Source organism: Balaenoptera musculus, chromosome 6 (assembly GCF_009873245.2).
Source record: "Balaenoptera musculus isolate JJ_BM4_2016_0621 chromosome 6, mBalMus1.pri.v3, whole genome shotgun sequence".
NCBI lineage: Eukaryota > Metazoa > Chordata > Mammalia > Artiodactyla > Balaenopteridae > Balaenoptera > Balaenoptera musculus.
In genome coordinates, this window is record NC_045790.1 from 5,920,919 (window position 1) to 5,944,298 (window position 23,380).

A 23,380-nucleotide genomic window follows, 5' to 3' on the forward strand; every position below is an offset into this window, starting at 1 on the left:
TATTTGGAGGTGAGAACTCTGGGAGGTGACTGGGTCATGAGGGCAGAGCCCTCAGAAGGGGCACTGGGGCCCCCTCAGAGGGCTCCCTTGTCCCTTCTCCACGTGACACACAGCCAAAAGGTGGCCGTCTCTGAACCAGGATATGGGCTCTCTCCAGACACTGAATCTGCCAGCACCTTGACCTCAGACTCTGCAGCGTCTAGAACTGTGAGAAAGAGATGTCTGTTGTTTACAGGCCTCCCAGTTTATGGTATCTTATTAAAGCAGCCCAGGGACTTCCCTGGTGGCACAGTGGTTAAGAATCCGCCTGCCAATGCAGGGCACACGGGTTCGAGCCCTGGTCTGGGAAGATCCCACATGCCACGGAGCAGCTAAGCCCGTGCGCCACAACTACTAAGCCTGCGCTCTAGAGCCTGCGTGCAGCAACTACTGAGCCTGCGTGCCACAACTACTGAAGCCCGCACGCCTAGAGCCCGTGCTCTACAGCAAGAGAAGCCACCACAATGAGAAGCCCACACACCGCAACAAAGTGTAGCCCCCGCTCGCCACAACTAGAGAAAGCCTGCGTGCAGCAACAAAGGCGCAATGCAGCCAAAAATAAATTAAAAAAAAAAAAAAAAAAAAAAAAGCAGCCCAAACAAACTAAGACAGCCAGACAGGACACATTTAGGCTTTGTGAACCACATGGTCTCTGTTGTAACAGCTCTGCTCTGCGAGAAAGCAGCCAGACACAATCATACGTAAATGAGCAAGGCTGTGTTACAATAAAACTTTATTGACAAAACAGGCTGAGGGCCAGAAGCGGTCCTTGGCAATAGTTTGATGATTGCTGGTCTGAGTCCATGCCAGTCATCCCATTTCCCTTATTAGTGATCAGACCAGGCAGGCATGTGTGTGTGTGACCTTATCCTGGTCAGGAAACAGGAGGGGACATCTGGTGCGGGCCTCTGGAAAAGGCTTCCTTGATTGATTCTAAGACCTTGTCCCTTATTTCCCTCTGGACCTTGCTGTGTTGGGAGCAGGCATCGTACTCCCTGGCTGAGGATGGCCCAACACTGGAAGGAGGACAAGGCTGAGAGGAGCACAAAGAGGAGAGAGACCCTGACATTCTCACCCAAGCCCACTCTGCTCTGGTCTCCAAACTATGCAGATTAATCGATGTCCTTCTTGGGTAAGCCAGTTAGCCTTTTTGTTTACAAGAAAGCATATTAATTGATACAGCTCTACCCCTGAAATGTTTAAAATGATGTTAAATTGATGTAAATCGAATCTGGCTTCTCCTTGGGGGACAATTATATACTTCATACTGCATTTCTGATAAAGAGCCCAGTGTCCAACTTTTTACAAAAATGATAAAAAATGCCATGTTGAGTCAAACATACATGGCGTGTTTCTAGAAAGTTGTTTTTACAGTGCATATAACTGATGATTAAGACAGAATACAGTGAGTCGCTTCAAATTCAAATTCGCATGAGTGTGTATCACATGAAGTTCTCGTCTTACATCTTCATAATTCCTACGTCTTAGTGCAGGAAATATAGTAAACACTCACTCAGGTCACAGAATCGACTGGGATTTTTAGGGAACATTTCACAAGACTCTTTGAGGAGAATTTTAAGGATATTTGGGTCCACATGATAAATTTAAAGAGTGTAAAGGGGTCCAGAACCACTGACTTGGAAGTATACTTCATGAAACATGAAAATACGGGAAATACGATGTCAGGGGGTAAAAAGCAGAACACTGAAGTGGACATGCAGGGACTCCAACTATGTAAAAAATACATGTGCACAGAGAAGGAATGGATGAAACTATAAAATCATAATTTAGGTAATTCAAGTTTTATTTTCATAAAATTTCCAAGTTTTCTACAATAAAAAAGTTTTGCTTCTATAATCAGGAAGAATAAAATTTCAGTACCGACCACAGAGCACACGTTTGCCTTATATGACAGCGGCTGCCACCAAAAGAACATCATTCCTTTTATAAGTTGTGTATAAGGATTTAATACGCCTGACTATAAGACAGTGAGATTTTTAAATAAAGAAACTCCAAAATCAAATGAATGTATTTCTTCCTGGTAGTTCCTTTAGGAGACGATATGCTTATTCAAATGACGTTTTTTGGAGCTCCTGTGGAAGAACTGTCGGTGAACAGTCAGCCACGGAAGAAATGGATCTCCTGTCTCTATCGAGGCATAGCATTCTCTCTCCTCCCTCCTCAGCCAGCTTCAGCTAATGGTTTGTGTGCTTGTTGACACTGACCTCCAGCGCCACTGGGAAGGGCTGTAGGGTCATGTGCAGGGGTGGAGCCCAGAAGCGCCCTCAGTCTCCATGTAAAAGCAGGTCTCTTTGTGGATTCCGAGATGCTTTAGGAGTTAGCATAGGTTTACTTGGCTGTACCCTATAAAGGCGAATTAAAAGAAAGTGAGGAATTAATTGCACTTTCCTTTTTATTTTTATTTATTTTTAATTTTAATTTTTTTAACATCTTTAATGGAGTATAATTGCTTTACAATGGTGTGTTAGTTTCTGCTTTATAACAAAGTGAATCAGCTATACATATACATATATCCCCATATCTCTTCCCTCTTGCGTCTCCCTCCCACCCCTCTAGGTGGTTGCAAAGCACCGAGCTGATCTCCCCGTGCTATGCAGCTGCTTCCCACTAGCTACCTATTTTGGTAGTGTATATAAGTCCATGCCACTCTCTCACTTCTTCCCAGCTTACCCTTCCCCCTCCCCATGTCCTCAAGTCCATTCTCTACATCTGCGTCTTTATTCCTGTCCTGCCCCTAGGTTCTTCAGAACCATTTTTTTTTCTTTAGATTCCATATATATGTGTTAGCATACGGTTTTTGTTTTTCTCTTTCTGACTTAATTCACTCTGTATGACAGTCTCTAGGTCCATCCACCTCACTACAAATAACTCAATTTCGTTTCCTTTTATGGCTGAGTAATATTCCATTGTATATATGTGCTACATCTTCTTTATCCATTCATCTGTCGATGGACACTTAGGTTGCTTCCATGTCCTGGCTATTGTAAATAGAGCTGCAATGAACATTGTGGTACATGACTCTTTTTCAATTATGGTTTTCTCAGGGTATATGCCCAGTAGTGGGATTGCTGGGTCGTATGGTAGTTCTATTCTTACTTTTTTAAGGAACCTCCATACTGGTCTCCATAGTGGCTGTATCAATTTACATTCCCACCAACAGTGCAAGACAGTTCCCTTTTCTCCACACCCTCTCCAGCATTTATTGTTTGTAGACTTTTTGATGATGGCCATTCTGAGTGGTGTGAGGTGATACCTCACTGTAGTTTTGATTTGCATTTCTCTAATGATTAGTGATGTTGAGCATCCTTTCATGTGTTTGTTGGCAATCTGTATATCTTCTTTAGAGAAATGTCTATTTAGGTCTTCTGCCCATTTTTGGATTGGGTTGTTTGTTTTTTTGATATTGAGCTGCATCAGCTGCTTGTAAATTTGGGAGATTAGTCCTTTGTCAGTTTCTTCATTTGCAAATATTTTCTCCCATTCTGAGGGTTGTCTTTTCGTCTTGTTTATGGTTTTCTTTGCTGTGCAAAAGCTTTTAAGTCTCATTAGGTCCCATTTGTTTATTTTTGTTTTTATTTCCATTTCTCTAGGAGGTGGGTCAAAAAGGATCTTGAAGTGATTTATGTCATAGAGTGTTCTGCCTATGTTTTCCTCTAAGAGTTTTATGGTGTCTGGCCTTACATTTAGGTCTTTAATCCATTTTGAGTTTATTTTTGTGTATGGTGTTAGGGAGTGTTCTAATTTCATTCTTTGCACTTGCCTTTTTATCCCTACTCAGTACACAGCGCCATGCTGAGCACAAAGCAAAGGTTCAGGTCATTGATGTTAACTGGGACATCTGTGACACTGCGGAGTCACTGTAGCTGGGGACTGGATTGTCTGTGTTGACGTCACTCAGCTAAAGAGAAGCTGAGAGTTATCAGCTTGTTTAGACTCATAGATGATTCAGTTTTCCCAAATAGCCTAGAACTCGGTCTCTTACTGGGGTGACAAACTCTGCCCAGTTTGCCAAGGATATTTCTCATTTTAGCACCAAAACTCATGCATCTCAGGAACCCCCTCAGATGCAGGCTGACTGAGGTGGTTGGTCACTCTCTCCACTGGTGACCCAACTTTATAATGATGCAACTTCCCTTCATCTTAGTCTGACCTGGCTTCTCCAGCCAAGCTTTCACCCAAGGCTGGATGGAGGCATCCAGTGGCCCAGCCATCTGACCTCTGCTGTGTGTCGTTGTCCTACAGACGAACAAGCCAGAACAAAGGGATGAACTGCACAGAGGCAGGGCCCTACACGTATAACCTGGTTATAATTTTCCTGGGAGAGTTTGGGTTCCTGGCTTATCCATCCATTTCTTAGTTATGTATGTATGTATGTATGTATGTATGTATGTATTTATGGCTGCGTTGGGTTCCTGGCTTATCTGTCCACTCCTTATTTATTCATTTATTTGTTTATTTATTTTTGGCTGCCTTGGGACTTCGTTGCTGCGTGCGGGCTTTCTCTAGTTGCGGCGAGCGGGGGCTACTCATCGTTGTGGTGCGCGGGCTTCTCATTGTTGGGGCTTCTCAAGAGTTGTGGAGCACGGGCTATAAGCACGCAGGCTTCAGTAGCTGTGGCTCGCAGGCTCTAGAGTGCAGGCTCAGTAGTTGTGGCACACGGGCTTAGTTGCTCCACGGCATGTGGGATCTTCCCCAACCGGGGCTCAAACCCGTGTCCCCGGCATTGGCAGGTGGATTCTCAACCACTGCACCACCAGGGAAGCCCCCGTCCGCTCCTTGTAAAGAACAACTGCCTCTCAGGTTGGCTCATCACTTCTGTTTTGCCTGTGACATACAGAAAGACAAACCAACCAGCCCAACATGACCCTGCTCAGAACAAGGTTTTCTGCCAGGTTTTCACATGCTGGAAAACTTGTGTCCCTCGGAAAGAAACCCCAGCAAAATGAAGCCTAATTTTTATTTATTTTTGCATTCAGAGAGGAATGGCAATGTCTTCCATGTCCTAGACACATCTTAATTTGTGGATTTTTTTCTTATTTGACTCTCTTAATAGGAGGAAAGTATGCCAGGGCTGATTTATGGATCTCCAGTGGTGCCAGGCATCATTTCACATGTGCACAGCTGCTCCACAGTAGTTTAACTTGGCGGATAGTATTAAACCCTGGAATTGTGTCATCTATTTGTACACGCATACAATAGCCTCCTTGTGCAGGTTTTTCAAGAATCCTTGCAGGCATGGTTGAGACTGGGCGTTTAAGGAGCCTCACAGAGTGATTTATTCTGTTGGAAGGCTTTCAGAGTTTCCAGAATGAAGGATGAGATAGCATTTTGTGCCATCGATTAAGTTCCCCAGGGGAGTTAGAGTCGGGCTAACGTGGAGAGGCCTCAAGCCCGCGGTGGGACCTCCCATTTCAGTGGTCGTCCAGGCGATGTGGGACATGTGACTGCTGACAGCAGGCTGGCTTTCATTCTGACGTGTCGCAGGGAAGCAGCTAAAAGTGGGGGGCGGGATGATCTAATGCAAGTCGCCGCGGGCGTAAATAACTTGAGAAGCTCTGTTGACAGCAGAAAGTCCGGCCTCCGCAGTAGTTAACAAGGCTATCTTCAAATTCAAAGGGCCCTGACATTTGTCACAGTTGTCCTTTGTAGTCAAGGGTGCTACTGCGGACACCGTGTTTATCCCTGCAGCCGAGTGTGGCTGAAAATACCCGTGTGTGACAGATGATAAGGCCTTTCTGCGGAGGGGGACAGAGCGGACGTGAGAGCCTGGCTGGGGTTTGTGTGCGGGCCTCCCAGCGCACAGCTTGGCGTGTCACAGAGCATCTTGTCTCCATCTGCAGCGACCTGACCGCTCTGGCCTCAGCCCCTCGGCTCCAGCGGCCCGCAAGGGTCTCCATTCTTGAGCGACTTTCCCTGGGTCTTGCTTGCTGTCTCCCCTGCCTGCACAGGGCAGGCAGGCTGGTGCCAGACTCCTTCCTACACCCCGGCTCGGGGGAGAAGCCCTTTGAGGTGGGCTGGGTCCCTTGACACTTTTGTCGATGGGTGATTTTATTTTGCCACTTCAGCACTGAGCGTTTTCAACTGGAAAGACCTTTGAGGCTGAAAGGACTTCCCCCCTTTCTTGGTGTCGCCTGTCTTAGGACAGGGAAAGGCAGAGGCAGTGCTCTGGGCTCAGGTGTGCCTCTCCCGTCGGTGGGCTAGGAGGGCACTTACACAGTTCGTTGCCGTAAAAAATGGTACCTCACCAGCCTATTCTCAAAATCCTTTCTTAAGGCCAGAAATTCCTAAAGGCTCATCTTGGAAGCCTAACAATAGGTCCACGAGCCAGCGACAGGGCTCAGAAAGCCTTCCTGCCCGGGCGTCTTGCTGGGGGCCACAGCCCATGGCCAGCACCGCGTGACTGCTTATTACTTCGCCTCTTTGGCAAATAAAAATCTTTCTACCCGTGGGTTCAAGATGGGGCTTAGGAAAGAGAATAAAAGGGCTTCTTGGTGATGCCTTAGCCTTAAAATCTCCTATGGGAGGAACTGCTAATTGTCTTGAACCGGGAAACCCCAAGAATCTTATGAGCTCCTTAACCACTGAGTGAATCGCCTTATCAGACCTTCTTCGAGAAGAGTCTGGTGCATAAGGAAGTTTTGATGAGGATGACTGAGAGATGAGAGCGTGGTGCCTGAGACCCACCCTGGGCACTGGACTTCCCCGGGAGGCAAAGACGACCTGAGCCTCCATGAGCAGCTAAGGGACACTGGTGTCCAAGAACAAACATCTTCTCGGGAGGGAGAGCGGGTCTGGAATTGGGAGGCAGGGGAACTGAGCACAGACTTTGTCTACTTCACAATTCTGCCCCTTTGGTTTGAGGTCATTCAGTAGAGTTCCATCCCACACAAGTCTTGAAGTTGTTTCTCCAAGGAATCTCTCTGAATCAGCTTTCATCTCTTCTTGACCCTCTAAGGGACGCTGGGAGGGAGGCCCAGAGTCCCCAAGGCTCCGGCGCATGTAGCAACGGTCTCTGATCCTGTAGATATTGTTTTTTTGTTTATTTGTTTGTTTTTTGAGAAAGTAGGAGGAATGGGATTGAAAGTAACAAGCATCTAGTATGTTCTGTCATTCCCATTTTATAGATGAGGAAACTGAAGTTCGGTTATGGGACCAGGATTACGTGAAAGCGAATAGCAAAGCTGGGATCTAAACGTAGGCCACCTACCGGGGGTGAGCAGGTTGACAAGTTAGCCCAACTCAGAGAGCCCCCTGCATCTGACTTCTGCACTCCATCTCAGAACTGTGGGCTTCTCTCTACAGTCCTGACTGAGAACTTCACCAGGAAGACAGCAGGTTCTCCTCATGGTGTTTGAGAAACCACTGACTAAAGAATGAGCCTTGCCTGTATCCCTGATGATCTTTTAAAATAGTAAATAGTAGCACTGCTATAATGGTGAACATTGAAATGCCACCATCTGCCCTTGGTCTTTCGGAAGGTACCAGGCAAATCTTGCTGTTCTGAGACCGATATTTAAATTCTTTTAATTAACTCATTTATTGACCAGGGGATTTTTGCAGAATCTATCTAACGCCTGTGGCTGGTGATTTGTTATGTAAATCAATATTGAAACGTCTCTGGTCAATAACGTTTGGGTAACAAAAGACGTATTAATAAGTCTCTGGTCAATATTAATAAACCTTATTTGGTTTGATGAGTTAAAACAATACCCTTAGCCTCCACTGTGTATGTTGGACAAGAGGTCAGAAGGAAACAGTTCCTCTGAGATGACTCTCCAAAGAAGATCCTAATAGGTTTGGGTTGATAGACATCCAAGAAGTTACAGATGATAGGGGTTGACACCCTTCTAAAATTAATACATGCCCAGTAGGCTAAGCCCATGGTTTCCTTCCTTTTCCATTGGATTTCTAAATGTCAGAAGTCCCCATCTTCATGGTCTGTGACGTGATGGGGCCCTTCTAGTTACAGAGCTCTTCCTCATGAATTGCTCTGTGAAACCTCCAAGACAGTGCTTCATTCCTTTTCTGTCAGGTGAGGACATGGAGACAGAACGCCCGTGCATTCCTGACGGCAGCACAACTGGTACACCACGGAGCTGGGGCTAGAATCTAGAACATGAGTGCTTTTAGCATTGCCCCGCCGTGCTCCCTCTCCACATTCCACAGAAGTGTTTATTAAGGATCACATTTTGCATAAGGCAGCCGATGGTAGCAATGGTCACCTGAAGCCAAGGTCCCAGGCTGTGGAGCTGGTAGGGCTGGGGCGTCTCTTGCCTTGGCTTGGGGTTGGCCCAAGGGATTAAAATCACTGGGGTACAAGAGGAAGGATGCCAAGGTTGGAAGCCGGGCCCAGGCTGAATTGGGCTGTGCTGGCGGCATGCGAAGTTATGAAGCATTTTCAAAGTATCTATGACATTTTTTTTTAGGTAATAAAATCTTTACGTTCAAACTGTTAGAAAATATTTGAAACAAGCCATTCCTAAATATGTTTATGTAAGTATTCCTAAGACACACTACACACGTGTGAGTCAGACTAAGTTCTTCATAAAATAGAATTGAATTCAGTTGTTTAAAATGGGTTTGCTGTTGGGTTGCATGGAGACATGTACGTGATTTGATCGTAGCCCTCACTTTTCAATGTTTTGAGTGTCAAAAGGACATAGGATGGCACCTTTCTTAGGAAGTGTGATTTATAATATACTCCACACTCAGTGAAAATTGAGTTTGTGTAGTAGTTAGGATTAGGTTGCTAGAAGATCCAAAATAACAGTGGTTTAAAGAAAATAGAAGTTTCTTTTTCTCTCATGAAACGAAGTCAGTTCACAGATGGTTTGGTGGCTTCGTGGTATCAGGGGCTCCTCCTATCTTGTTACTCACTATGCATGAATTCTATTTCCAAATTCACTTCGTGGGCCAGTATGGCTGCTGGAGTGCCAACAATTATATCTGCAATCCAGGCAGTAGGAAGAAAAAAGGAGTGAAAATGAGGGAACGCTCTCTTCTACTTCCACTATGTCTCCTCAGCTAGAACTCCGTGATACGCCAGATCTGGCTACCAAGCCGACTGAGAAATGTATGATTTTAGCTAGCCGTGATGTTCTCAGCTAAAACAATAATTGGGATTATTTTAACAAGGAAAACAAAGGGAGAATGAATATTGAGTGGCAATTAGGAATCTCTGCCACAGGTTGGTTATGGAACCTGTTCCCTTCATCTTGTTCCCTAGGCTCCCCGCACTTGCTCCTTGCCCATCCGCTCTTGCACACATGCAATTAAAAAAAGCCCCTATTGCTTGAGAGACCCAGAGCCATGCAGAACAGAAAAGATCATTATGGGTGGAAACTGAGTCAAACTAGGGAGCTTCTTGCTATGATTATTTGCCTTTATTATCAGTATCATTTATATCATCATCAAAAAACCTTACTGTGTACTAGAATGTGTAGGGGAAAACATCAGAGGTGTTAGGAAATATAATACAGGATTCCTGTCTCTACCCTTGACTTTCTCATTTGGGGGAGATGAGACTCCCAGAGTAAGGTCCTGTCAAGAGCTGTGAAAGGGCTGAGATTTTCCCCCACTTGTAAGTGAGGAGCTAGCCCGCCAGTGTCCTGCGTGCTGGCAGGAGACACAGGACCCTGGGTCAGAGATAAAGGACTTAATTATAGCAGTAGTCTGAGTGCCAGTCTTTTCTTGTGCTAGTTCCCCAGTTCCCGCAGGGTGACTCGGGTGGCCACATGGCGACTGCACGGCAGCAGGTGTCATTACAGGAGAGGAACCTGGGGCTCAAGGCAGGCAAGCCTTGTACGATGGGAAGTAAGGGTGCCGCCCCTTCTCCAGAGGGAACCTCCGTCTCCGAGGTTCCAGGCTGCCCACTTGTAAGCATCCTTGTAAAGACGGTCCCTCCAAAACAGAGGTGTAAGCGTCTCTGCCTGCAAGATGTCAGACACAGGAGAGGCCCGTGGAGAACCGTCTCCCGCCCGACGTGACACAGCGCACGCCAAGCGCGGCACCAGGACAGAAGCACCCCGGTCCCCTGTGAGTGAGCAGAGCGCGCTGGGGGCCGCGCAATCGGGGGCCTGGAAGGGAGGGCGAGGCTGGACCAAGAGCGGGGAGAGGGCTCCGACCCCCATGCAGGTGCGCAGACGCGGTACAATGAGGCGTGCGCAGACCTACCGAAGAGCAGTTTGGTGGAAGGGAGAGTGTTACAGGAAAGCCGTGGGGTCTGGACGTCCCGGCAGGGCCTGGGATGCCTGAGGAACTTCCCACAGTGAGGAGGAGGGTCGGTAATGGTGCCGCCGGCGATACGGCTCGGGATGGCCGGAGTGGAGGAGACGGGAGGCGAGGCAGGGACCGGTCTGGGCATCAAGTGCTGGGTACGCGAGCGCTTCCCACATGGCAGGGCAGCGCACCTGTATTTATTGTTTCGCTTCCTTTACTATGGAGCAGGCAGGCAAGCTTGCAGGGAACTTCGTGTCTGTAAGGATGAAGGGGTAGCACCACTGATAGACCCGTCATCTCAAGTGGCACTTCTGAATTTCTCACGAGGGCATCACCCAGGTGTTCAGTGCTGGATCCTCTCATGTATTTTAGGATCAGGCCCTTCCCTGCAGGTATCAGTGTGAGGTTCTAAAGGACCCCGGGGGCCCTTCCTGCCCAGGATAAGGGAGGGCTTTGGTGTGGGGCAGATGGATAGAAATACCTGTGTCGTACCTGGGTGACCAGTCACAATAGCAGCTCTGAAAGTGAGAAAACTAGTGTAAAGGACACGTCCCCAGGGAAACCCGGATACTAACAGACAAATGGCTTCAACAGAGGAGCCCCTGACAAAGAAGATGCTGGACATCCCTGTCCTTAATCCTCAGACTGGAGACGGAAATTCTCCGTGTCCTCGAGTGGCTTCCTACTCTTCTCACAGAACAGTCTTGGCTCCTTGACGTGGTGTGAGAAGCAGGAGCACGTCCCCCGGCCCCCGCACCTCCACAGTGAGTGAAGTGGCCCTGACTCGGCTTGGCTTCCGCCATCCATCATGGAAGGCTTTGGCAGACCGCTGTGGAAACAAACTCCTAAATATTTTAAACAGAGACCATGGCTGACAGGAGTCAAACTTTCTGTATTAAGGGAGGATTAAAACCTCAGCTATTTCCAGTAATTTATTATGCACCCGCTCATAAACACATTGCACTGGTCACGGAATGTATACGTGTAGCAGGCCCTCCAGAGACAGATGAAGAACACTTCAAGGGCATCAAGGGCACCCAGGTTCCAGCATGGAAGCAGAGTCACAGTTGGCAACCTTTGCACAGTAAGTCCCCTGACCGTTGGTGACCTGTGTCCTGTGGGCCACTGTCTGGGAACCACTGCACATGGCAAAGGAGCAAGACCCTCTGGCCTTACTCAGACCCATCATTACACTGTCCCCAAAAGTGACCCATGTCAGCCTTCAAGGGCTCACGTTGAGAAAGGCAATCTGTCTCAAGTGAGAAAAGCCATCCAAGTGCCAAATTATTGATGGACAGTCACCACACCCAGTGTGCTGTGTCTGACTGGGCACCACACCTCAGGGGCAACATTAGCCCCAAACGTGACACATGCAGGGCAGATGCATCCAGACCAGAAGGGGACACAAACCATGCGACACTGGGACAAAGGAACAGGATTCACATGGATAGAAGGGGGGGCACGCTTGCTGTCCGGATGCTCTGGAGGTCGTGGAGAGGAAGGTTTTCCCAGGGTGGGGGCGGAAACCAGTGGTAAAGGGTGGTCGCTGTGAGAACAGATTTATGCTAAAAAACCCGGGGGTGTGGGGGGAGTACTTCCTAACAGAGCTCTTGAGAAAGGGCTGAGCTCTCTGCCCCTGGAGACGCTCAAGCCTTCACTGCACAGCCATGCTGGAAGAACACTGCAGAAAAACTCCAGCATCGGATCACTGAAGGAAGGGACTAAGTTGTTTCCCCCACAGGACCCTGTGATGCCATGCATGGGGGACTTGAATCTGAAGTTGGGGTGTGTGTGTGGTGTGGTGTGTGTGTGGTCTTGTAATAGGGAAGAATAAATCTGACTCCATATTGGATCTATTTCTTTAGCTCCAACCTTTGTGCCCTGTTGCCTCTGCTTAGTCATGCTGGCTCTGCACCTTTTGTAAAAGAATGTTGCCTATGGCTTGAAATATACAGGATAGCCTGACCTTGACCTGACCTGAACAGAGACTAACAGGAACGTGACCTGGCCTACTGGACAGCTACAAGAACAAAGGATCTGACACCAAGAAGTTTGCAACAACTAACCACACCCCTCCCTCACCTTGCCTTTAAAAGGGCTTTGCTGATAGCTTTTCGGGAGTTTGGCCTTTTTAAGGCATGAGCCACCTGTCTCCTTGCCTGGCCCCACAATAAACCTCTCTGCTCCAAACTCTGATGTTTCAGTATTGTTTGGCCTGTGTATTAGGCACACAGACTTGCGTTTGGTAACAATTATGGCGAGCCAGCCAGGAATCTGTGCCTGTGGCGGGTGGACCCCGGCCAGGGACAGCCCCTTCCCAAGTTCCCAGCAGCTGCTGGAGCTCATTTTGCTCCGGGGAACTGCAAGGGACTCTCCCTGAGAGGCGTCAGCTGCCCCAGTGCACAAGGCCATTTGGAGCAGAGAAACATCCAGAGCTATGGTCCACATTTGGTGTCACTTGGGGGTAAGTCACTCCATCTTGCACAGGCTGGGAATTCTCTCCACTCCATTTGGGTTACTTCCCTTGTGGGAAGTGAGACACTCTGGGTCTGTTCTCTTTTGAGAGCTAAGCCAGTCTATTTGGAGACCTCCATCTGGGAGTAGAAATGGAATTTTAGACTACACCTCCACTGATTTTGTGTGTGACCGTAGCTTATTTGTTATTTGTGTTTTTGTGTGTGTGTATTGTTTTGGGGTGAGCCACTCCAGCTTGTGCCTTTGTTAGTGAGACCATACGTTTGTTGTTTGTATGTGTGTGTATCAGTATGCATTGGTCAGTTGAGACGTCTTCGGTAACAGGGTTCGCATATGATGGCACCAGGGTATCCTTCCCTATTGTGTTGGGTTTCACCTGTGGTCGAGCATTGGTTGGGATTTTCCTTTTGCAATGAATGGGTATCTCCCTTTTTGGTGCTAGGGAACTGTGATCGTGAAAGACCATTTTGCATTGCATTTGTTTGCTTTATTAATATTAGATAACACCGGCCATGAATAATTAAGTATGGCTAATCAGATCTCTGTTCCATCTTATAGTACCCCTAGCATGTATTTTGCAAAACTGGGAGATCTTCAGTATGCTCCTAGAAAGAGAGAGAAAGAAGGTATTTTTTTAACACTTCACCACCACTACATTCTTTAGACTCTGGACTAAATTAATTAAGATGATGAAACTCTCTTAAAATTCCAAAACTGGTTCTTTTTGCATATGCAGTTAAGAGAAAGCTGGCTTAATAAAATACCTTTTTTTCAGAATTCTGACCCCAAGAGAACAAAAATATTCTGAGGAGCAAGCTTGAAGGTAACTAAGTAAACTCAACCTATTCCAACTGTTATTTTTGGTTTGCATTTGCCAGGTGAATTGCCATGACACGTGTGGTAATGATTCCTTATCTTTACATTTGCATGTTGTTTGTTGTTAAAAAGTAGGATCCTTGTTGAGGAAATTGTTGGACTTCACCCTTTTGTTTTTGTTCTGCAGGTATTAGATTTTGTTCTTTGTGTGTATGTTTACATTTGTCTTGCATAGAAGTATGCTGGCTATGAGATCTCTTGTCTATCTGGATGTATGTATGTTTCATTATGATTAGGTGTCTTTGTCTTTGGATAGTATTGCTGAGGTTAACTTGTAAATGAGCTCTATTTAATAGACTTAAAAGTAAACGCTTACAAATTAAATACTTACTACTATTTAGAAAACAGGCCAAAATGAATTTCAGGTCCTCATGATCTGGGAAATATTCACTATGGAATTGATATCTGGTATTGAAGCTAGCTTAAGCTTGTTGGTTTGACTAATACAGACATGTCTTTTAGAAAATTCAAACTATTTAGGATAAATCTTATAACCAGCAATAGAAATTTCTAGTAAGCGTTTCCGAAAAATAAGTATAAATTGTGAGAGATGCCTTTAACATTACTTACTTACTTAGGATGCTTTTAAATACTTGTAATAGAAAACACAACTAAAAGTATCTTAAACAATTACGACTAATTCCTAATGGTTCCAGCATAGATTCAGTCAGTGAATCAGTGACATCAAGGATCCAGGTTCTTGCCATATTTTCCTCTGCCATTCTTACACGTCAGTTTTGTCCTCGGATTTGTTCCCTCATGATCTTAAGACAGCTTCCACGGCACCAGTCCTCATCTAACAATGACCAGATTCAGGAAAGTATGAACCTTTTTGTCCCTTTCAAGAGCAAAGGAAACCCAAAAGTTCCCTTATTTGCCTTCACAGTTCTTAAGCAAGGTTGCACCTGTACTAAATCAAATATTGCCAAGAAGAAAAGGAATTACACCAGGATTGCCTTAACCTAATCCTCATTCACCCACTGGGGCTAAGGAGGGACCAATGAAAATCATGGGCCTAATAACTGAACAGTATTGGGATTCTCTTGGCAAGGAAGTATGAAGGGAATTGTTGGTGTGGTCAATACAGACATGTCTTTTATTGTGCCTGGGTTTACTGAGGGTGAATGGGTTTATGTTGTTCCTGTTGCGCAGTTTGTCAACAGAAAAAAAAATTAGCTTGGTATGATGAAATTCTTATAAGTAAATTAGATGCATATAGGATGAGAGCTTTTGGGTGACCTCTTTAGAAATGGCTGTGATTTGGGAATGTCTACTTAAGGGTGGTCCTTCCAGATATTTGGTAACTTAAATTTTAGAGTTGTGCTAGTTTGGGTGGGATGATGGGGGGTTACTGAATAGCTAGGTCATTCCCAGGCAGGGTACTGAAACATTAAGTACTGAACATAGAAGCTAAAGGTGTCTGGGACTACGTTTGGTGCCACACTGAGATATCTTCTATAAAAAGCAGATGTTTTAAAAAATTATTATTGTTGTTTGTTTGCCAACCTACAGAATGCTAAAGGACAGTTCATAATTGATTGCTTCTTGGTTTTCACTAGAAATTTAAGCGTTTTTGTTTAGAGCTTTGGATTCAAATTTAAATATGTAATTAAAGCTACTAAAATAATAAAGGAAACATTTCAGTATACAGCAGGAAAGTAGGATATATGTTTGGAGTTCTACACATGGTTGGGCTGAGATTAGGTTAAACTTAAGTAAATGGATTTTGTTATTAAAAATAGGCTGGTGCAAAACTAGATTTGGTCCCTCTCTACTAAGGGAACAAGTTTACTTAGAATGCTGCTTTTGATAACAGATTATGTGAACTTCCTTGCCTTTAAGTGATCTATATTTGCTTCTGAGATCTCTTCTCACTTTGGTTAAGAAACAAGTATTGTCTTACAGTGACTTGTGATCTTATTTGACCAAGTGTTTTGAAACTTTTTGACGAACTTCCCAAGTATCAAATTTTAATTAAAATTCTTTTGACCTTCAGCTCACTTTGGGATGCTTTAGAGGGCCCTTGACGCATCTTAGAGAGAAGTATTTAACTCGTATTATTTGGTACATTGAATTACACGGGAAGCATTGTCAAGTGGGTGATAAGCCTCCTCAGATTATACAGTACAGATAAATGTTATTAATATAGATATTCTAGAAACTATGTAAAGTTTCTGAAATGTAGATATGTCCTGGTATAATGCTATCAGTCATAATTCTGGTTATCTTAAAATGTTGTATATCGCAGCAACTTGACTAAGCTTTTTTGTTAACACACTGTAATCAGATCTTTAACCTTGCCTTTTTAAGTCTTTAATAGACAGTTAAGCTGATGCTTTGCAAAAGTGCTTCATCTTCAAGAAGATTCATAGGAATGACTAATAAATTTTAGATTATACTACCTTTTTTTTTTTGCCGCACGACATGGCAAAATTAAGTCACGATATTAATTCCCCAACCAGGGATTGAACCCGTGTCCCCTGCAGTGGAAGTGCAGAGTCTTAACCACTGGATCACCAGCGAAGTTCCTCAGATTATACTGCTGAACTAGGTAAGAAATTAAAAACCCTAATGGAAATCCTGATGGCTTCATAAAAAGTTAACAAAAGGATTGGTTACTAAGTGAACTGGTGAATATGGTTATAATGTTTATGGGTTTTGTCTGGAAAATTACTGATTTTGATTTGTGTTTTCCAGATATAGGGAAGCACTTCCCCTCCAGTTACTCATGACTTAACAGCAATTTGGTAAATTATACCTTGCTGAGTAGAACTGAAATATTTTTCTTTTCTCTCTGGCTGGTCCCTCCAGAAACTGGAGATCCTTGGGTTCTGAGCAGCCTTATCAGGTGAATGGGAAAGACTGTCTGTCTCCTGGCATGTACAGGAATCTTGATATTTTGGGGACCAAGAATGCCACCGAGGCAGAATCTGATGGCAGGCCTTTGGCATGGATTTCCTGGCCTTGAGAGGCCTTTGGGAATTCAGTCTAAGACTCCTGAGGAGTTCCACCACAGGCAGTTTGGGAAAGCCTATGTAGTCAACTGACCAGACTTAATTTACGTGTTTGTGGAGAACACTGCCTGCTTTAAGTCTACTGCTAAAAGCACATGTACAATGCTTGTGTGGCAATTGGGTATAAGTAATAAAATGTATGGCCTATAAAGTGTATACCCATTAACATACCTCTGAGCCTGTTCACAATATTTGATCAGTTTTCCCCCATCATGAATATCTAGGCAAATATAAAGGAGGCCTAGCACCAAGGGACATGATCTAGACCTGGGGCAAGAAGCTAAATCACCCTGGCATCAAGGGACATGTTTTGGTCTGTTGAAGAATTTGCAATTAACAAGGGAGACGATGGGAAATCTACATATTTTGAGGTCTGGGTAAGTCATTCTAGCTGATACATGATTTCTTAAACTTATACTGACCAGAGCAGCCTGTTTTGTGGCCTTTCGGACATGCATTGTACATCTGCCTTGGCCACGGAGGAGTGCAATACATTTGAAAGTCAAAACTGGAGATGTGGTTCAGACGTTCAAGGTAAAACTAGGTGGCCATTGTGCGTGTGATTTCAGGCACATTCCTATATTGCTGAAAACTTGAATTTTCTGAGCTCTGTCCTACTCGGGATGCCACCAGCCATTCTCAAAGCAGTGTCTGCTGGCAGACGGCAGCTGCAACCTTATGACCTCAGGGTCTCCTCTTGTAACTATTATAAACTCTTGGACAGCAAAATTGCTTTAGATGTCAGCAGAAAAAGGATACGTGCAGTGGTCAATTGCTCCTGTTATATATGTTAATACCACATCAGAAGTTAAAACCTACTTAGATAAAAGCACACAACTGGCTACCTGGCTACAAGTCTCCCCCAAAGTGCCAGGTCCAGACTGGTTTTCAGGCTTATTCTCCTAAATTCCTCAGGGAATGAGATTTTTATTATACAAGACTCAGATCCAGGACTTGGAACTTGAGAATATTTCCAGCTCTGTGTCCATTCCCCAAATCAAGGTAGGACTACGTTCCATTTCAGCAGGAAGTGGTCAGAGTGGTAATCACCCCATTCCCTGAAAGAACTGGGTAAGGATGAAACGGGATTGGAGTTTGAAACCAAATCGCTGTGAAACGGAGTTCCTCTGCTGAGTTTATGATTAACCTCTCTATCCAAAACACTGTTCCCCTCTTGTTGTCCAACACCTTCTCCTCAAGATTGAGGAGTATCAAAGAAAAGGGAAGAATTGTAATATGGAGGAACAAATCTGACTCCATATTAGATCTGCTCCTTTTACTTTAACCTTCTTTAACCTCTGTGCTCTGTCGCCTGTGCTTAGTCATGCTGGCTCTGCATCTTTTGTAAAAGAATGCTGCCTAGAGCCTGAAATACACAGGACAGCCTACAGGATAACCTAACCTTGACCTGACCTGAACAGAGAATGACAGGAACATCAGGACCTGACTGTGACCTGGCCTACGTAGACAGCTACATCCAACAACACAAAGAAGTTTGCAACAACTAACCACGCCCCTCCCTCATCTTGCCTTTAAAGGGCTTTGCTAAAAGCCTTTGGGGAGTTCCAGCTTTCTAAGGCATAAGCCACCCGTCTCCTTGCCTGGCCCTGCAATAAACCTTTCTCTGCTCCAAACTCCGACGTTTCAGTATTGTTTGGCCTCACTGTGCATCGAGCACACAGTGTGTGTGTGCTGTGTGTTGTTATGTGTAGATGTGTGTGTGGTATGCGTGATGCGGTGTTTCTGTGTGGTGTGTGTGTGGTGTACACGGTGTGTGTGGTTTGTGTGGTGTGTGTGTGTGGTATGTGAGGGGTGTATGTGATAGGTGTGCGTGGTATATGTATCTGTGTGGTGTGTGTGTGGGGGGGGTATGTCCAGTGTGTGGTCTGTGTGTATGTGTGTGGTATATGTGTGTGTTGCATGTAATCTGTGTGTGGTCTGTGTGGGGTGCGTGTATGTGTGTGATCTGTGTGTCATCTGTACGGTGTGCATGTAGTGTGTGTGGTATATGTGTAATTTGTGTGGTGTCCGTGGTGTGGGGTGTGTGTGTGGGATGTGTGTCTGTGGTTAGTGTGGTGTGTGTCATGTGTTCGGTGTATGTGTGTGTATGGTATATGTGTATGTGGTGTTTCTATCTGTGCTGTGTTTAGGGGTGTGTTTGGTGTGTGGAGTGCATAGTGTATGTGTGTGGTCTGTGTGTATAAGTATGTGTGGTCTGTCTGTGTGGTGTGCATGTGTGTGTGTGGTATGTGTATCTGTGGTTTGTGTGGTGGGTGTGAGTGTGGTTTGTGTGGTGTGTGTCATGTTTGGTGTGTGTGTGGTATATGCATGGTGTATGTGTGTGGGGTGTGTGTGTGTGTGGTGTGTCTGTGGTTTGTGTATCTGTGGTGTATGTGTTGTGGTCTCTGTGTGTGGTAGGTTGTGTTTGTGTATGGTGTGTGTCTGTGGTTTGTGTTGTATGTGTAGTGCGTGTGATGTGTTTTGTGTGTGGTGTGTGTGATGTCTGTGCGTGTTTTGTGCCGTGTGTGTAGTGTATGTGTTGTGTGTGTGGTGTCAGTGGTGTTTGTACACAGGCAGTACACGCAATGTCCTGACACTGTCCTCTGTGTATGGGATGAGTGTTCCGTCTTCCCAGGTGTGACAGGGGTGTCCTTTTCCTCACGCCTTCCTTTACACACACGGGAAAACCAACGACAGGGGAGACTTGGCAGTAGCTTAGAGCCAGGGCCACTTCCGGTTAATTTAAAGAACATTTATGGATGAAATGGCCAATCTGAAGTAAAAAAAAAAAAAAAAAAAAAAAAAAAAAGAGGTTGTGGGGAGGGAGACAGGTTAAAAAGAAAGAGGAAAGGAAGCAGGAGGAGGAGAAGGAGAAAAACTTGTGAACTTCAGAACACTATACTTGCGGTCAAACAGAACAAATTTCTTTTTACTCGGTACATAAACTTGTCCTAAGCAATGTGCTCGAAGGGAAAATTCCCAAGCTGCAGTGCTAGGTTCGGAGTCATTTATCAAGTTAATCATGATCTATTTTCTTGCCCTGAATAGCGTCAGCTGGAATATGTTACATTCCATCCCAGGAAGGGAATCCAAGGGAACAATTCCCAGCAAGCAACTGTTCAGTCTGCAGAGTGAAAACCTCCAAGTCCTTTCATTACTGTTCCCAATATTTTTCCATCATCTTCCAATTGGGGAGATATAGTCAAATGCGAAAATAAGGATTGGAACATACATTATACAGTTTTGGAACCAACACGGTGTTGGTGTCAGGAGAGACCAAGGTTCCAATCAGAAGGCAAGGCGAGGCTTGGTACAAGATATTCACTTACAGAGGGTGGAAAAAATAATAAGGCTGGCCTGGTACATACTTGGCACAAACTTGTAAGAGTACAAGTGCTTAACTCAGTTCCTTTCACAAGTACCTGAAATAAGTGGTTGGCCTAATGATATTTTAGCATTCAGCTATGTAATATTTGACAGAATAACAGAATATGCAAAACTATAAAAATGTAGTGAATTGTACACTGTGAATTGTAAAAATGAATATCAATTTGAGGGATACAACAGATTTAAAATGTAAATTTTTATAATTCTGAAGTGTCATTATGTTCATTTACTTCATTTGAGATAAAAAATGCCAGTATTCTATTTGACTCACAGACCTGATGGAGCCACCTTGACCATGAATGTCCACAGGAAAGAAAATGAATTGGGCTACAAACTAGTTTCTCTAGTCTATGAAGTATTGTCAGCCATGAGTTCTCTCCCTCTTCCAAATTTGGGCCTGATATTAATACTACAAAGGCCATATGTATCTATACATGAAAAGGAGGAAGCTGGGAATTTTCTGGATCATGTGGCCTAACAAAAAATTTCTCATGGAATACACAATGAATTGAAGCAATATTTTTAAAGAAAATTTACTTAATTATAATTTATCAAGTTAATTTCTTCTATTCTTCCTTATTTGGTTGTGAGTAAATAGTCTACCGGCAAAAGATATTTTCCTATTGTACTAAAGAATCACATTATCCAGTTTTTGGCATTGGTCTAGAGTCTAGATATTTTTATATCAATATTATGCAAAAAAAATCACTGGAATTTAACCTAATTGACTACTCAAGGCACTAGATTAAAAGTCAGTGAATCCACCCAGGAGACAAGCAAGCACAGGTGCACAGCAGTTGACCCCTGGCATGTCAGCTGTTGCCTTTTGGGTTCATGTGAATGTGGGGAGGGTGGAAAAGAGCGAATTTGTTGACAAAATTTGCTAGTCACCCAAGGTCAGATTTTTTGCCTTGGATTGTTTTGGGAGAACCCTGCCAACATTTAGGAAATATGATAACTTGGACATTTGCCTATAATTCTTGTAACCCCTCCCGGCTGGAGCTAAGTATTAGCATTAAAACACTCATGTTAAAATGGTCCTCCAAGGTTCAGCATCTCTAGGCTGCCTTACTCTGCTCCCTGTTCCATTTCACCTCAATTCTAAAAGCTCCATGGGTTCTTCTATCCCAGTGACGCTGAGTTGCATCAAGTTGGCCAAGACAGCAAGCTTTGGGAGTTAGTGGAGGAGAACATTTTGACATCATCTAAAAAGAACATGTTTTGTAATTACAAGAGGGTAGGGAGTGAGGAGACTTCTCCCCAGATAATTGGACCCAAATGGAAATAAGGCTTTGCAAAAATGGAATTATTGAAAAATATCAGTAACAATGATGTCTAGATGGTAAGTCAAACAGTGGCTACCTACAAAATCCACCGATTTATCCATTCCCTGATGAAAACCTTTACTCAGCGTTTCCTCTGAGAAACACTGCCAAGCACATGGGTGGGTGTTAGACAACACTCATGTGTAAGGGAGATGGCCCTGCTCGGAGAGCCATTCTCAGAGCTCCAAACGGACGAGGACAGCTGCCCGGTGCCCTTAGTCTCCCTACCACTGACATTTCCTCACATAAGCCAAGAGGAGGAGTCTGTGACTCAGAAGGCCCTTAGAAGCATTTCATGGCTCCACCCTTTTCAACTGCAGGCATCAGAAGAAGATCCTGACTAGGCACAGCCGGGCACACTAAGGACACAAAGCACGGCTTGTTTAAGTGAACTCATCCCTGTTTTGAAACCCACTGATAAACACAAACTTTTTGCAGATAAAACAAGAGAGGCAGAGAACAGAAGGTGGTTGCCAGGGGTCAGTGGGGGCGGAGGGGCTGAGTACCACGGGCAGCAGAGGGGGCGTTCTGTGGGAGGGAGTGGTTGGTCCTGCGTCCTGACTGTGGTGCAGCTACGACTCTGCGCATGTCTCAAGGCTTACAGAAAAGTACACACACAAAGAGTGAATGTACTGGATGCCCATGCACAGTAAACGTAAAGAAAAGGGGACCCGCACGCACTGTTGGCGGGAATGTAAATTGGTGCAGCCACTATGGAGAACAGTATGGAGGTTCTTTAAGAAAACTCAAAATAGAGCTACCATACGATCCGGCAATCCCACTTCTGGGCATATATCAGGAGAAAATGTATATCTGAAAAGATGCATGCACCCCAATGTTCACAGCAGCACTATTTACACAAGCCAAGACATGGAAGCAACCTAATGTCCATCAACAGATGAAAGGATAAAGAAGATGTGGTATATATATACAATGGAATATTACTCAGCCATAAAAAGGAATGAAATATCGCCATTTGCAGCAACATGGATGAACCTAGAGATGATCATACTAAGTGAAGTAAGCCAGACAGAGAAAGACAAATACCATATCACTTATATGTATAATCTAAAATATGACACAAATGAACTTACTTACAAAACGGAAATAGACTCACAGACATAGAAAACAAACATAATTATCGAAGGGAAAAGGAGGTGGGGAGGGATAAATTAGGGGTTTGGGATTAGCAGGTACACACTACTACATGTAAAATAGATAAACAACAAGGTCCCACTGTATAGCACAGGGAACTATATTTAGTATCTTGCAGTAAACCATAATGGAAAACAATGTGAAAAAGAATATAAACACACACACACATATCTGAATCACTATGCTGTACAACAGAAACTAATACAACATTGTAAATCAACTATACTTCAATAAAAAATCTTTTTTAAAGTGAACTCAAAAATTATATACATAACACTATCTTTAGTCAAGTGTGGAAACAGAGACCATAAAATAACCCATTGGAAATATACAGCACTTTCCAGGTTAAAACTCCTCAATGTAATTTAAACTGTATACTCCCATTTGTCTTGACTTTAAAAGATTAGGAGACATGTTGATATGAAGATAAATGTTTAATAGATGTATTGGACAAGAATAAAACTCTGTCTCTGGGCTTCCCTGGTGGCGCAGTGGTTGAGAGTCTGCCTGCCAATGCAGGGGACGCGGGTTCGAGCCCTGGTCTGGGAGGGTCCCACATGCCGCGGAGCAACTCGGCCCGTGAGCCACAATTGCTGAGCCTGCGCGTCTGGAGCCTGTGCTCCGCAACAAGAGAGGCCGCGATAGTGAGAGGCCCGCGCACCGCGATGAAGAGTGGCCCCCGCTTGCCGCAACTGGGGAGGGCCCTCGCACAGAAACGAAGACCCAACACAGCCATACATACATACATACATACATAAATAAAAAGAATGTAAGCAGACAAGAATAGCATTAAAAAAAAAAAAATTAAAAAAAAAAAAACAAAAAAACTCTGTCTCCTAACAAACAGCCAGAGCAAGAACTTTCTGCCCC

At 44.5% G+C, this 23,380-nt stretch overlaps 1 protein-coding gene across 1 annotated transcript in view; it reads left to right on the forward strand.

Annotated features, from left to right (window-relative positions):
• Positions 1–17,930, forward strand: part of SAP30 (Sin3A associated protein 30) — a 100,850-nt gene extending 82,920 nt beyond the window's left edge. The window contains exons 8-9 of the transcript XR_005020247.1: positions 1,023–1,171; positions 16,092–17,930. The gene's annotated coding sequence lies outside the window, so the exon portion shown is untranslated. The remainder of the gene's footprint in view (positions 1–1,022; positions 1,172–16,091) is intronic.
• Positions 17,931–23,380: the final 5,450 nt, after the last annotated feature.